Here is a 16,511-nt window from a genome sequence, read left to right on the forward strand (position 1 = left end):
GTTCAACATATTTCCTTCATTCCAGTAGTCCCTGAGGAGCAGGACTGGCCCCTTGGTTCCATGGGGCCCTGCAGTGTCACAATGGCCCCATCATGAAACCAGGTCCTGCTCTGTCACAATGCCCTGCATGGTTCCACAAGGCCCTGCAGGGTCACAGTGGCCTCTTGGTTCCATGAGGCCTCAGAGTGCCACCATGAATTCCTTGGTGCTGCAGTGTCACAATGGAGCCCTGGGGACACAAGATCCTGCAGTGTCACCAGGCAACCTGGGTTCCATGGGGCACCACAGGGTCACAATTGTTCCCTCAATTCCAAGAGCCCTTGCAATGGAGCAGTGGACCCTTGATTCCATTGTTCCCTGGCTCTCCCCAGGGTCTCCTTGATTCTGCAGTGGCACAATGGCCCCTTGGTTCCACAAGGCCCTGCAGTGTCACAGTGGCCTCTGTGGTTCCAGCAGGACCCAGACTGCCACCATGGACTCCTTGCTTCCATTCAGCCTCACAGTGTCACAATGGCCCCTTGGCTCTGTGCTGCCATGTCATACACAGTGTCACCATGGTCCTCTTAGTGACACCAGGCCCCACAGTATCACAGTGGCCCCTTGCCTCCCCCGGGCCCTGCAGTGTCACAATCATCAGAGAATCAACCAGACTGGAAAAGACCTTGGAGAGCATCAAGTCCAAGCTGGGACCCAACACCACCTTGTCATCCAGACCATGGCACTCAGTGCCACATCCAGTTTTTCCTTAAACACTTCCAGGCACGGTGACTCAACCACCTCCGTGAGCAGCCTATTCCAATGTCCAATCATTCTTTGTGTGGAGAATATTTCCTAATGTCCAGTCTACACATCCCCTGGTGCAGCTGAAGGCTGTGTCCTCTTGTCCAGTCACTGTTCCTTGGTAAAAGAGCCTGACCCCCACCTGGCTGCACCCTCCTGTCAGGGAGTTGTAGAGAGTGATGAGGTCTCCCCTGAGCCTCCTCTTCTCCAGGATAAACAACCCCAGCTCCCTCAGCCACTGCTCACAGCACTTGTGCTCCAGAGCCCTCACCAGCCTTGTTGCCCTTCTCTGGACACACTGCAGCCTCTCCATGTCCTTCGTAAACTGGGTGGCCCAGAACTGGACACAGCACTTGAGGCGCTGCCCAACCAGTGCCCAGCACAGGGGAAGAATTCCTGCCCTGGTCCTGCTGGCCACACCATTCCTGATCCATAGGAGTGCCAGAGGTTGGATGAGGAAAATGGTGAGGAGGGGGTGGGGACAAAGTCTGACTGATTGTCAGCCATGTAGGGTCTTTGTTTTCTTATCTGCTCAGACTGCATTAGAAGGTGCTGGGGGTCAATATCAACTGGGGATTGCAGAAAGAAATCTATAAACATGAAAACAGGAAAATTCACTTCTCCCTGCATTTTTTTCAATACAGCAGATTCAATTTGAATACACTTCTGAAATTTATCTAATTAAACACAGAAGAATTAAAAACGGCAATTATTGCCACAGGCCTTTCTTTTTTGGGTGTTTTGAACAAATGTTTATGAGCTTTTGTCACTGAATTCCTGAACTTAAGAGCTCAAGAAAGAAGTACTTTCATGCTACTCTGGAGTAGCAAAATTCATCATCAACTCTGAGGATCCAAGGCCATCAGAGCAGCAATGAAAAGAAATGGGCACAGCTTGGTGGCTGCCCCAGCTTTGGCATGGACCCTGGGCCTGGAGCATGAGCAGCTCTTGAGGGCCCCAAGGCTGGGGCTCTTGTGCTGCCCTGGGCAGATGGGATGGCAGCAGGGGCTGCAGAGCTCTCAGCACCTCAGCCCGGGGGGAGCAGGGCAGCCAGGGAGCCTCCTTTGGCCTTGGCCGAGCACCTTCCCCCATGGCTGGGGCTGAATCGTGTGGCAGCTGCAGCTGCTGCTGCGCCCTTGCCAGGGGCTGAGGCCGTGGGGCAGTGCCCAGAGCAGCCTGGCCTGAGTAGAGCTGTGGGGCCAGAGTCGGCTGGGCTGGGCTGGGGAGAGGCCCTTGGTGCTGCCCAGAGCTCAGGGCAGCTGGCAGAGCTTGCAGGGAGCTGGGCTGGGCTCAGAGAGCCTGGCCCAGAAACCATCAGTGTCCATCTCAGCCTGGCTGAGTGTGCAGGGGCAGGACTCAGGCCAGACCTTGTGGGGTAGGGCCAGTGCCTGTGCAAGGCATTGCAAACAGGCAAGTGGCCCAGAGAGGAGGCTGCTCTGTGCCCTTGGGGGCATGGACAGAGCAGGGAGGGGGCCCAGGACATTTGTCAGCGCCAGCCTCTGTCCCCATGCATTGGCAGCCCTGGCTGCTGAGCCCAGCTTTGGCCTGGGCTGAGTTTGGCTGTGGCCCAGCTCCATCCTCCTGTGGGGCTCAGGGCCTGTTCCCGGCCATGACCAGCACTGGCTGCCTCTCTGCTGGCCCGGAGGCTGGCAGAGCCTGGGGCAGGGCTGGCTGTGCAGGCCGACAGGTGCCATGGGCTCTGCCGGAACTGGCAGACGCTGCCCAGCAGGTCTCCATGGCTGTGCTGGAGACCAAGGCTGCAGGAGGGAAATGCAAGGCTGCTGCGGGATGGGGAGGGCATTGAATTCCAGCACACACCTCAGCTCTCTGATGAGTCTGGCACCATGCTGGGCCCTGTTTCAGAGTGGAGCAGAGCAGATGTTGATGGGACAGGAGCCCTGCAGGGCTGTCAGAGACCTGCAGCTTGCAAGGTGCTCTGCTCACCCTCAGATGCTCTCAGAGAGATCCAATCCCAGCTGGGCACCTCAGGGTACAAGTGGCACTGCCTGTTCATGGGCACACAGCTGATATCTGCCTGGAAAGGGTCACAGGTGTTAATAACTGTTAGTTTCATCATTTGCAAGCAAATCTTTATTATCTGGGTCATTTGAGTACTGTTTAAAAATGGCAACGTTTTTCAACCAGGAACGGGGATTTTCTGGAGGTGTACTGTTGGCAGGAGAAGAAATAATGATCTTGCCTTCTACTGGCATCACCAGTATTCATTCTATTATATAAACCTCTCTTTTCCATTAGGGGTTTCCAGCTCTCCTATTGAAATAGCCATGTCTAAAGACATCTCTTCATTAGACCAGCTGGATCTTTATTCTTCCCATTGCTCACAGATTTCCTCCTCCAGATTGTCTCTGGTCATTCAAGTGCCTCTCAACTAACTAGCTTCATGCTTTGAGCTTCAGGAATTTGCCTAATCATTCCGAAGTGCAAATAAATATATCAATAATCAACATGTTCATTGTGTTTATATCTATCACAGAACTGCCTTTTCTTAGGTCTTTATCTAGAACTGTTCCTGTACAGAAATCCCTTGGGGATGGTGGACATGTCAGATGCTGCTGTCACATCACAGAGAACTGCTTGTTTGCTGTGATGTTAAACTGTTCAAATGTTCAAGTTGTGTTTGTTGGCAAGAAACCTTTCTGTACCTCTGAGTGTCACCAGTCCCTTAGCCCAAAGGACACAAACCTGATGAGTTGTGGTTCCCACTGCAGGGGCACTTGGACCTTGGCTCTGCACAGGGGAGCTCTTCATCCCCTTTCTCTCTTTTCCCCCCTCTGGGCATGGAGGGAGCTCATGACCGCAGCGTGTGACTCCTGTATGCAAAGAGCAAATCTGGGCAGAATCAGGGCAGGAAGGCTTTGGGGGAACCTTGGGATCTGTGCTGGACACAGAAGGTGTTTTCCATCGCTCTGAGACTGTCTGCTGTGGAAAGAGGATTTAGTATCCAGCAGAGAAATGACTTTGGCATTTGATGGAGCTGTGCCTTCCCTTGGCTTTGTTGGCTGACAATGAAGCCCCAAACTGCCCATCCGATCAGCATTTTACTACTGCACAAGAACATAATTTTGTTATCAAAATGCTTAGGCAGAGCCACAGACTGAAAATCAACCCTGAGCAGTCCTATCCCATTCCCATCCCATTAGCTACTCACACGACCCCTAACACTAGAGCCATATCCCATATCACCGGCGGGTGGTCTCATGTTAGGTACAAGGGGATTCGCCCCCATCCACACTCAGGAACTGCTTATGATGCTGTATGGTAGGTTATTCATTAATCCGGAAGCAATCCTGGAATTATTGATAATGCTGTATGATAGGTTATTCATTAATCCAGAAGCAATCCTGGTGGATCCTTCTGTTTGAAGTTTGGTAAGCAGGGCAAACAATAAAGAGAGATAGGGATAAGGGAATTGTCGAGCTAAGCATGATCAGAGCTAACAATGTCAAACTGACCCTAAGAGCCGTGCCAATGTCAAACTGACCCTAAGAGCCGTGCCAAGCCATGGGAACCAAGCCAAGTACACCGGGAATTGACCATATTAGGATAGGAGTTCAAAAGTTTAAAGAGGAGGACTCATCAGAAGACCCTTGCCCGCAATGAAGGCACCGGAAGGACCACCAAGAATAATCCTCAAAATAGATGTCTCCGCCCACACTCCGCCCACACCACGCCTCTTATGAATATGATGTAACCCTGCACCCAAGACTGTATAAAAGCTTGCTTCTGTCATGAGATAGCTAGAAATCCCTTTTGTGATTTCTCCGACGCGTCGTAATAAAATACCTCCTGTCTATGCTGACTTACTTGAGTCTCTTAGGCAGTTATTCTCGCCTTTTGGGGCAAAATTCGGCATCAACAAGAAATGAACATCCCTCTGTGTCTCGGGCAGCTCCTTCTCCAAGGAAAGCAGGTGGGAGTTGGAGGCAAGGAGCTGAAAGCTGCAGGTGCAGCCTGGCCTGGAGGGAGCTCAGATTTGCACAAGGCTACTCTCAGTGCCAGGGTTTGGATGGGGGAAATGATGGGGTGGGGGTAGGGACAGAGTCTGATTGATTGTCAGCCATGAAGGGTATTGATTTTCATATCTATTCAAACTGTATGAGGAGGAGCTTGGATTCAGCGTCAATTGGAGATTGCACATTTCAATGAATTAACAGGAAAATAAAATTAAACTGGACCTAAAAAATCTTTTCTCACTCTCCTTTTAAATATCATGTCTTTGAATACACTACTGAGATCTACTTAACTACAAACTATTAGGAAACTGAAATTAATTATTCCCAAAGGCTTGGCTTGTTAAGGTGTTCTGAATGTTAATGAGCCCTGGGACACTGAATTCCTGCACTGAAGAGCTGAAGGCTGACCAACCCTCTACAGCAGGAAAATTCAGCAGCAGCCTCCAAGTTGCTGAGGATGTCAGCAGCTCCCAGTGAGGCCATCCCTGCCCAGAGACCGTGGGGGAATGGGCAGACAAGGAGAGCGTCCCTGGGGCTGGGGCAGCACAACTCAGAGGCACCAGGGGCTCCAGCTGAGAAATGGAGTGTGGAATGTGGCTGGGAAAGCCCTGCCTGGGCTGGGCCAAGCAGGACAGACAAGCCCTGGCTGCCATCCCCCAAACAACTCTTTCAGGAGACATTTAAAAGGAATTGCAATTGTTTGTGTCCTCTGGTTGAGCTCACTGGAGAAATACCAGCAAGAGATTCTCAGGAGCTCCAAACAACCAAACATCCTTTACTGGCAACTTTAGAAAACAGAGAAACTTTGGCAAATGGTTTATCATGACATTGTAGTGGTTTTGCTTTATTAATGTAAGATTTTTTCCAAACCTGAGATCTCTTAATTAATGTATTGATGAGTGTGGTTGGTTTTAGTGTCGGTAATTATTTATGTATTTATTTTGTTATGAGATAGGATTATGAGAAAGGTAAAGTAGGCTTAAAGTTTTAAAAGGGTATAAAGAAAATTTTAATAAAAGCAAATTAAAAAAAGGTAGTAAGAATTAAATTCTTTAGAACAGTTTTTTTGTTTACAACTTTTTTCTTTTTTTAACCTGACAATGTAAAGAAACTAAACTAAAAATTTCTAGTAGTTTACTCTTTCTAGAATTGTCTTTTTTTAGTTTTAGGGAGAAAAGTTTTTCTTGTTAAGTTTATGGAGTTTTTTTACAGGAGGAAAAATATTTTTTTTTGTGACTCTTAATTTTGTCATGGATAACAGTTTTCTGGGGAACTTTGTTATTGTGAAGTTCTTTTATTGCTACAAGATTTTTTACAGCTTATTGATGGGTCATGTCAACTTCTGAGGTATTGTTTTAAAGGTGAGTTGTTTAAAGGTAAATGTTTTTATTATCTACTTTTTAAAATATTTTTGTCTCTGGAAATAGAGATCTTCTCTTGCAGGTACTGGATTACTTTTTTTTCTGCCTGAACTTTTTATAAAATTGTAGTTACTTTATAATTTATTTTAATATGTATTTTTTTCTTTGATATTATTTTGAATATTTAAACTTTTTTATAGTTTTATGTGCTATAAAGAAAAAGAGGTTTTTCTTTATAGATTATAAGAGGATTTTACTTTCAAGATTAAGGTATTTTTTCTTCTTTTTTATTGGGTATTTATTTCTTTCTTTCTGACTTTGATAGCTTTATGGGTTTTTTCTTTTAATGTTTCTATTTTGTTTTTTTCTTTTACTTGAGGGATGATTGAAGTATTGAAAGGGTTAACATCTGTCCCACCAGTAACTTGTGGTGGAAGTTTTGGTTGGGTTGTGTTAGGATTGGTCTTATGGTTGGTTTTTGAGTTTATTTGTGTTTAGTTGTAGGGTTATTTTGTATGAGTTGTAGAATGTAGGAGTTTTTGGTTTTAGTTGTGTTGGGGGAGGGGACATGATGGTAAGATTTTAATAGCTGTGGCTGGCTTTGTTCTGGTCGGGGTTTTGTAGCCTCTTCTGTTTTCCCAGTCCCAGCTCTCCCAGTCCCTTCACCCCTTTCCTTGACTCCGAGCCCTTGAACCTCCTTCCCAGCTCTGCCAGCTCTTCATGTCCCCCTTTTCCTTGGCCTCTGGAACCCCCTGGATCCCAAACTCTCACTTTCAGCCCCCCAGCTCCCCCAAATCTCTGTGTCCCCCCATTCTCCCCTCCCTACAGTACCTGGAAGTGGCGCTGTTGGAGCCCATCCCGGGGGTCCCCAGTCCTTGATTGTGGGGGATGTGGATGGGACCCCCTGGGAGCACTGGGGCAGCGAGCAGGGCCGGATGGAGCCACAGAAAGCAGGGATGGTGGGAGGAGCTGAGCTGGGATATTGGGATGGCCAGGGCTGGGATATTGGGATAGCCAGAGTTGGGACACTGGGATTGCCAGGGCTGGGATATTGGCATGGACAGGGCTGGGATATTGGGATAGCCAAAGCTAGGATATTGGGAAATCCAGCCCTGGCTCAAGGACAGGACCCGGCCCGTGGCTGACAGTTCCCTGGAGACGGGGCTGGTACTCCCCCCAGAGTGGGGGGAGTGGGAGGAGCCGGGGCTGGACTGGGATCTGTGGAAATGGAGGACTCTGAGGGGCTGGGATGGGATCTCTGCGGATAGGGGGGGAACTGTGAGGCTGGGATGGGAATCCAAGGGGCTCCCTGGGGCTGGGACAAAACTCCATGGATCTGTTCTATCCTCCTTCCCAGGTCTCCACATGCTGCAAGTGGTTTCCAGCTGTGACCTCCTGTCCAATGGAGCATCCATGGATGCCACCAGTATGGCTACAAGGGCTGGGATTTCATCTCCTTCCAGCTGGGATCCAGGAGCTTTGCAGTGTCCGATGGTGCCACCTGGATCAGACAGAGGTGCTGGGAATCCAAAGGGATCATGGTGGAGCAGACGAAGCATTACCTGGGACACACCTGGGTGGAAATACATCAGATGGGGTTGGGTGGCTCTGGAGCACAAAGGTGGGTGTGGGAGCAGAAGGGAAATTCCTATGGGAATGGGGGGATTCAGGAATGGGGGGCTTGGGAATGCAGGAATTACCATGGAATTTCCATGGCCAGATCTCACTCTCATTCCAGTCAGGTAAGAATTCCATGGATGGATCTTCCCCCAAACCCACTGCCACTGGAATTCCATGGGGAAATTATTTGAATGGATGACCAATGCAATGCCAGCAGTGCAATGAGAAATAATCCCTGCTGGGATTCCATGGGACATCAATCCAAATCCTTTGCTCAGACTGTCTCTGCTGTGCCCGTGGCAGCACCAGGGGAGTGCCCTGTCCCTGCTTTGAGCCCAGCACGAGCCTTTCCTTGGCTGTTCTGTGCCAAGCATGGGGCAGGAGAGCACTGCCGGAGTTGCTTTGGTGGCCCCGGGCACCCGGCCCGGCTGCAGCCACTGCAGGGGCTCCTGGGGAATGTTCCCGAGCAAAGCTCAAAGCAAACAACAGTTCCTGGAGGGGATTCTGCCCCTGGGCCTGTGCTGGGTGCCCAGTGGCAACAGCCCAAAGTGCTGGAGCTCAGTGTCCCTCGGCCAGGCCATGTTCCCTGTCTGTCCCCTGTCCCTCGGCTGTCCCCTGTCCTTCGGCTGTCCCTGTCCCCGTCCCTCAGCTGTCCCCGTCCATGTCCCCTGTCCCTCAGCTGTCCCCTGTCCCTCAGCTCTGTGGGCCAGGGGTGGCAGCAGGACCCAGGGCAGCCCTGGGGGGAGAGCAACCCTGAGCCCCAGCTGAGCCAGTTGCCCCAGTTCCCCCCAGGTCACTCTCAGCATGGGCCCTGTGTCTCCCGGTCACCCCCAGGATGCTCCCAGTCACTTCCAGTTGCACTCAATATGATCCCAGTACCATCACAGTCACACCCAGTATGATCCCAGCATGATCCCAGCATGGTCCCAGGTGTTCCCAGTCACCCCTACTATAGTTCCAGGCACTCCCAGTATGTTTCTAGTCCCTCCCAGTATGATTCCAGTATGAACCCGGTTACTCTCAGTATGGTGCTGTGGAGAGTTTTGTCAAAGAGTGGCTTGAGGAGAGGGGACACAGCCGAATTAATTTGGGAAAGATGTCCTAACTAGGGCAGAGACAGGCAGAGGCCTTTTTTGTTTCTGTAGCAGGATAGAGAATGGAAAAGTACAAGACCATAGTTAGTTTCAAATCTTGCAGGTGTGAGATAATGTGTCCTTGATTCTCTCAAAACATGATAAAGAAATGGACAGTGAGGCAGGAGAGATAGAGAACGTAGTCTCAAAGGAATGTGGATGAGTTAATGCTATAGTTTAACCAATAGATTGCTTGGCTTACAGAATATTCATAAGCTTATTATTTGCTGTATAAGTGTTTGATACTTTTTCAATAAAGCGGGACATGATGAACCATCTGGTGTCCTGGTCTCCTTCCTACAACACAGCACTTTAGGGATGCTGCTGGATGGGAGGGGGGTCAGTGGTGGATATCCCACTCCTCATTGTGCAGGATGGGGAGGAGCTTCTCCCAAGGAGGAGCATGTGTCTCCAGCTCCCAGTTCCTCCCCAAGCTGGAGCAGTGCAGTGCTCTGAAACAGCGTAACTTTTGCTTGCAGGTCAGGCTGTTCCTGCAGGGTCACACATGCGGCTGAACCTGCAGACATTAGAGAGAGAAGCCAAGCTCCAAGACAAAGAAAATGGGAAAAGTGACACAAGAGAAGAGAGAAGAAGGAAAAGGTACAGACATACAAGGCATTGGGTTATGTGGGCTGTGGGATTCATGCCTTTTGTTAGAGGCCAGGTTCCCTGGTGCACAAAATTCCTGCCTCTTCCTGAGATTTCATTGCTGGGTGTGGAGCTCAGCAGTGCTGAAAGCAGAGGCCTGTCCTTTGTGTTCCCTTTGAGATGGCAGTGGAAGTGTCCTGAGTGCACATTCAGAGGCACTTTAATGGCTTCTCATGCCACGACACCAAAACTGCTTCCACAGAGTTGGTGCAGTTCTCGCAAAGACTTTGGGTTGTCCTTGATTTGCAGTGTTTGGCGTGTGATGGTTCTCTCTGTGGTCTTTAGACCGAGGTACTTCCAGGGCGCTGTCTTTTGGAATTTATCTGCTGCAATCTCAAAACCTTACTCCTGTACTGCCATGATGACATCTTGTACTGCAACATCCAAAATGTTTTGAGCCTCTTCTCAAACTAATGTTTCTCCCATGTAATGAAAAATTATAGCATTAGGATATCTTTTCCACATGGGTGAGGGAATTTGGGCTCCAAGCCATTGAAAAATAGTTGGGCTCTGCTTCATTCCTTGAGGAAATACGGTCCACTGGTACCTCTGTAAAGGTGCTTGTCGTTTTAGGGACGTAAAAGGCAAAAGGGATCTGTCATTGGGATGCAAGGAGGTGTCAAAAACGCAGTCATTTATTTCTATAACAACCATCTATCAATCTTGGGGTATCATGGAGGCTGAGGGCAGGCCGGATTGGAGGGGACCCATGTCCTCAATGACCTCATTGATTTTCCTAAGGTCCTGCAGCAGCAGCCTAATGTCTTTGCCAGGATTTTCTAGGACAAGGACAGGTGCATTCCAGGGGCTAGTAGATGGGTACAATGTGGCCCACAGACAGCTGCTCCTGCAAGAGGGACTGCAGGGTCTTTAACTTTCTGCCTGGGAGGGGCCACTGATCCACCCATATGGGGTCATTGGTCTTCCAGGTTAACTGAAAGGTGGTGGCGCTGCTCAGTGGCCCCATCTAGAAACCCTGAGGTGTTGATAGGATCTCTAGCCTTGTCCTCCACTGGGACAAGAGGTCTCTTCCCCAAAGTGTTATTGGTGCCCAGGTGATGAATGATCTTACTGTAGCAACTGTGCCCTCAGGATCTTCCATGCAGATGGTGTCTTGACTCCAGAAGTTGGTAGTGGCTCTCCCGATGGCTAAAATTACCCCAGCAGTTGGAACCAGGGGTCATCTTTTAGCCAATCAGAGCAGCAAATTATCATGATGTCAGGTCTTGTATATAATAATCGTGAAAGACATTTTTTCTCCCTTTACACGACAAAGCACACTTTAGAACGGGTCTATTTCAGCCCGTAATCTGTGCCCACATCACCACTGGATCAGGTGGTGTGGTGATCATGTGCAGTCGGAGGTAGGCTCTGGCTATAACTGTTCCTTTTGGAATGAAAAGGGGAGGATCTAAGCATAGAGCCTGGACAGTTATCTCCTGCAAAGATATCAAGGTGACTATCTCAGGTAGTATAGTGAGTGTCTCCATCTCTTCCCTGGTGTTGGTTAAAATCAAAATGTCTCTGCGCCGTTCTTCAGGCCCCTATTTGCCTGTTGGAATATGGTGAACACAAATATCGCGGACTGGAATTGTAATGGCTCTTACCAGCTGCCTTTGGGTTCCAGGGCAGAGCTGTCTTTTGTCGAGTTCTCTTCTGCAGTGCTCGAGCTCTCCCGATGGATCTGAGAAGGTCGCTGTGCTGGTTCTCAAGGATGTACGGGTGAGTAGGGTGGGACGGCCTCGCATTTGGTGTCATCGTGCGGGGCCTTTCCGCGTCTGTGTAGGGTTTCCCGCAGACCACCGGTTTTGTTGGTGTTGGCAAGCGTGTGGACAAGGGGGCAGTGAGGACAGTGGCTGTGACACCTAGAAGGTCCCTGGTAATAGCCTGTATTTTACAATTCTGTTGAAAATGCCCCATCTCCCTACACTGAAAGCCAGGTTCTTTTTCATGTGTATGTCAGGGAATAACTTGAGAGGCTACTAGCACCTCTACTACACCCTGATTTGAAGCCTTAGTTAGGCTGGCATAAAAGTGTTAGGATGCCTTAAGGGCGCATGCCTTGACCATTTGTGCAATGTTTGGCTTTGGGATGAGGGGTAGAGAGGGTAAAATGTCTTTACAGGTGTTGTTAGCATTTGTTTCAGCAAGGGTAGGAAGTAGTACCTTCCTGACTTTTGGATGTTCAACTTGCTTCTCTATTGCTTGTGTAAGGCAGTCAATAAATTATAGAATGGATTCCCCAGGTCCCTGCAGAATGTCTGTGAAATGTAGAGTAGGTGTTTCTCCATTGGATGTCTGCATGAGACCTGTCTTTGCTTCACCTTTTATCTCTGCTAACGCAGCTTGGGAAGGTCTCTTACTTGCTTCTCAGCTTTAATGAAATCTTCCTCCTTGGGTAGATGTCTAGTGTTATGTGTGCCCGCCTGCCTTCTCCAGCATAGTCTGTCAATTGTTGTTGTATTAATTTTTTCTCCCATTCCTTCCCACAGAATGAATTCAGTAGGAGAAAATAGGATGTGCATAAAATAATGCAGATCGTTAGGCACCATAACATGTGCAGCGAAGACGGCAATTAACAAAGTAATAAAATATGGTGAGACACTCCCATGGACTTTCGCTGCATTACAAAGGTCTTTCATCTCCCGTGTGTGACAGCTTCCCATCAGAGGTTAGCCCCCCTCTGGCTCTGCACCGGTGCTGCTTGTATTTTAGCTACCAATTCCCAGTCTCCCTCTTCAGCTGCCAGCTTCTGCATCCTCTGCCAAGAATCCTCAGGCTCATGCTGAAGGTCGGATGAACCTTCCCTCTCCTCTCCATAAGAGGGAACTTGGTCTTTGGCAGAGGAGCGAGGCCTTGGGGTGACTGGCCTGGCCAGGCCCGGTGTTGTGGGCCTTTGGTAGCCAAGATGGCGGCCTTCCAGTTACTGCCCCTCACACTTCCGGCTCTGAGAGTGTGGGATCTACAAGGGACTGAGTTGGAGGGGGTAGGGCAGCGGGAGTAGGCAAGGAAGCGCTGGATCCCAATGCAGAATGTGGTTCCTGATGCAGGGGTGGGACCCAAACAGGGGGCAGGACCCGATGAGAGAGCTGAGGGTGGGAGGGTGTTTGAGGTTGACAACCCCCTCCAGAGGAGGGACTCCATTTTGTGAGCTATCTGAGGGGTATCCAGGGAGGAGAGGTACTGGAGAATGGGTTAGGGTAGAATTCAAGCCTGTGTGATCAGTACAGACCTGGGCAGGGAGTAGAGAAAGAGGGGAGATGTCAGACAGCAGGTGGCTTGACTGTGCTTTACAGCAGTTTCCCTCTTTCGCCCTTATCTTGGTATCAGTGGGTTCAGGAGTGCCAGGGGCAGAACAGAAAGTCTGGGTTGAATATTTGAGCTTTGAACCCTTGAGAAAACTCTATAAATCATATGAAAAATTTGGTAAAATGTTGCGACTCTTCTCACTCCCTGAGTTTTCAAAAAATAGAGACTTTCCTTAACTCAGTCCCAGAATGCTATAGGACTAACTGAATACACAGAAATGTCTGGGAGCTCCGTAAACAGCCAATGAACAAACGACTTCCAACTTCCTTTAGTAAAACTCTTCCACACAGAAAGGAGAACCTCCCTAACTCGAATATATATGTCCCCCTCATCTTTGGATAATTTGTTACCCAGAGCTGCCCCTGATGTAAAGGGAGGTCCACCCAGAGGTCTAAAATATCACCCAAGCATCCTGCACTGCAGGCGGCTGTCCCCCCATTCACTACTCTGTTTGCTCTGGATACAGGTGTTTCAAAATGTCCCCTGGGCTTCACCAGCTGAGCCGGCCCTGTTGCCGATGCAGGGTGCTGATGCTGCCTTCAGCAAGCCCTGATAAAACTGATAAAACATTGCATTTAAAGGGCTGCCTCACTGTTACTTTAATTTGCCATTTTTGTTGTACGGAATTTAAGTTCCAGGATTAGGCCCCTGGGCCTCCACAATGCTGCGTCCTCCTGAGACTTCATTGCTGGGTCAGGAACTCAGCAGTGCTGAAAGCAGAAGCGTGTCCTTTGCGAACCCTTTGGGATGGCAGTGGAAGTGCCCAGTGTGCACATTCAGAGGCACCTTCATGGCTTCTCATGCCACGATGCCAAAAGTAAATATGCAAGGTAACTTCCTTGAATGACATGTAGTCCTTTGAAATATCTAGAGGAAGTGGTCTGGAAATGCTTTCTGAGCCTGCTCCTTGGGATCAGCTGTGAGCAACTGAGGGCTGGCCTGAGCCCGGTGCTGTGTCCCACTGGGAGCAGCCGCACAGGCTCACGTGCAGAGCAGGCACTGCCAGAGGCCTTGGAGATCTCACCTGCCCTGCAGCCACCTTTGTCAAGGTGCTGTAAACACCAGCTGGTGTTGACTTTCCTATTGGATCCCTTGGTTTACTCACTGTGGGGAATTTCTTTCCTGAAGCCCGTCAGATTTCCCCCTGGCAGCTGTGATGGGGATGCTCATGGAGTGTGGGGCTTTGGGGGCAGCTGCACGGGCAGGGGCTGAGCTCGGGGCCCTGTTGGGCCCATGGCCCCCAGCAGCAGCAGCAGCAGCAGCAGCAGCCCTAGGGCCCAAAGCCCCGTGCCCCCTGCCCAGCACAGGCTGCCTGTCCCTGCAGCTGTCACCCGAGTGGGGCCCAGGGGCCAGTGGCCGCTGGCAGCAGCAGGAATGCGGGCAGGGTGAGGATGGCCTGGCTTAGCTTTTGTCTCTGGAACAAAGCGGGCTCAGGGCAGTACAGAGCAGGCTGGGAAGCAGAGCCCAGGGCCTTTGGAGGCTACAAGGCTTAAAGATCAGCCCCTGCAGCAGCCCAGATGCTGGTGGCCCAGTTGCCAAGGCTGTGGTGGCCTTGAGAATGTGCAGGTGGGTTTTGCAAGGCTGTGGCCTGCTGGCGGCTGTGGGCCCAGAAATCCCTGTGGCTGCAGCAGGAAGGGTGGCTGAAGGTTTGCTGCCTGCTTTGGTGGCATGGCTGCAGGGGCCAGTGCTGTGAGAGCCCCCTGGGTGAGAGCTGGTGAGAGAGAGCTGAGCTCTTGGGGACAGCGCTGTGCCCCAGGCCAGGAAGAGCAGCAGTGCCCAGTGCCAGGAGTGGTGTCAGTGGGAGCCCCTGTGCACAGGGACCCCCAGCTCCGGGTTGGCCGTGCCAGCACCCCCTGGGACCTCCAGCCCTGGGAATGCCGAACAAGTGGAACCCACAAGTGTGCAAAGGCTGCCTGTGCCCAAAGGAATGGCCAAGAGACGTCAGGTTTTAAAAAGTTACTGTATTTATTTGCCGAAGATCGGCAAATCTAGGATTTACAGAATATGTGTCATTATAACAATTGTTATAGCAACAACAACAACAATGTACAGAAGATATTTACATGGGATCTGATGGGCTAACAATCTTCAAAACGTATTTACAGAGAACTTCAAACGTAGTGAACATATTTACAGGGAACTTCTAAACTCTCAAACGTATTTACAAGGGCATCGGATCTTTGCCATCATGTGCATGAGTCCTGGAAGAAAGGAAGGAGCAGAGCTGGACTCAGCTGCCAGCACTGGGCCCAGCAGGGCTGGGAGCTGGGCCCCAGGGGCTGGGCCGGGGCTGGCAGGGCTGGCGTGGCCCCAGGCAAGCGCAGGGCAGGCCGGGGCTGATGCTTGTGGCAGCACAATCCAGGCCCCCTGCGGGCACCGTGTCCCTGAGCGGGGCCATCCAACCCAACCCCAGCCTGGCGTCAGGGGACCCAGTGTGTGTGTGGGCAGGGTGTGGGAAGCATCTGCCTGTCTGACCTGTGGGGCTCCATCTTCATCCAAGGACCATGGGCTCCTCCTCATCGTTCCTGTCAACTTCCATCTCCTCTGTGTCATCCTCCTCATCCACCTCCATCTCTTCGATGGTCTCCTCCTCCTCTACTTCCATGTCCTCAACAGGGGAGGACATGGAAGTAGAGGAGGAGTCCACCTCCATCATTTCATCCTCATCCAGCCCCTGGTCCACTTCCATGTCCTCCACAGTGTCTCTGTCAGTCTGCAAGGGGCAGCACAATCTCCCAGTCCTGTCCCACACCATCCATTCCCACATGGCTGCAGCCTGCCCAAGCCGGGTGCCCCCTGCCTGTCATGGCACTGTACCTCCATGGGCACAGCAGAGCACATCCTGCTGGGATTGGCGCTCCAGAGCCGGCAGCAGGAAAAGCCCAGGCAGCAGCAGCAGCTCAGCGCTGAGGGTCAGAGCGCAGAGCGAGTGGCAACTGACCCTTGGCATCCAGTGAAGTGTCTGCTGTGCTCGTTTCCAGGTCCTGGACATTCCACCTGGAACCCACTGGGAGCTGTGATGTCACTGAAGTTTCAGGGTCGCTCGGCAGTGGGAGATGGGTAGGACAGAATGATCAAATCCTTGAATGGTTTGGCTTGGAAGGGACCCTGAAGATGATCTGGTTCCAAGCTGAGCAAGCTCCCAGCACAGCAGGTTGCTGCGACCCCTGTCCAACCTGGCCTTGGATGTTGCTGGGGATGGGGCATCCACAGCCTCTCTGCACTGGTCCCTGTGTCAGGGACAAGCACCCTGAGAGTAAAGGACTTCTTCCTATCATCAAATCTCCTCTACCTCTTGCAGTTTGGTCCCATTCTCCCTTGTCCTTTCACTACAGTTCCTGACCAAGAGTCCTCTCCCACTTCCCTGTGGGTCAGGCTGTTCCTGCAGGGTCACGCGTGTGGCTGGACCTGCAGACAGGACAGGGAAGCCAAGTTCCCAGTTAGAGAAAATGGGGAAAGTGACACGAGAGATGAGAGAAGACGGAAAATGTAGAAAAATGCAAGGCATTGGTTTGGGTGGGCAACACATTCATGCCTTTTATTAGAAGCCAGGTTCTCTGTTGCCCTCAGTTCCTGTGTTGCAGCCTGCCCACAGCCAGCCTGTGTGAGGAACCTGCATTCCCAGAGCTGGGAGCACACTTGCTTAAACTGCTGGTGAACGAGGCGAGTGAGGGATCTTTGTGTGG

Source organism: Zonotrichia albicollis, chromosome 24 (assembly GCF_047830755.1).
Source record: "Zonotrichia albicollis isolate bZonAlb1 chromosome 24, bZonAlb1.hap1, whole genome shotgun sequence".
NCBI classification, from domain to species: domain Eukaryota; kingdom Metazoa; phylum Chordata; class Aves; order Passeriformes; family Passerellidae; genus Zonotrichia; species Zonotrichia albicollis.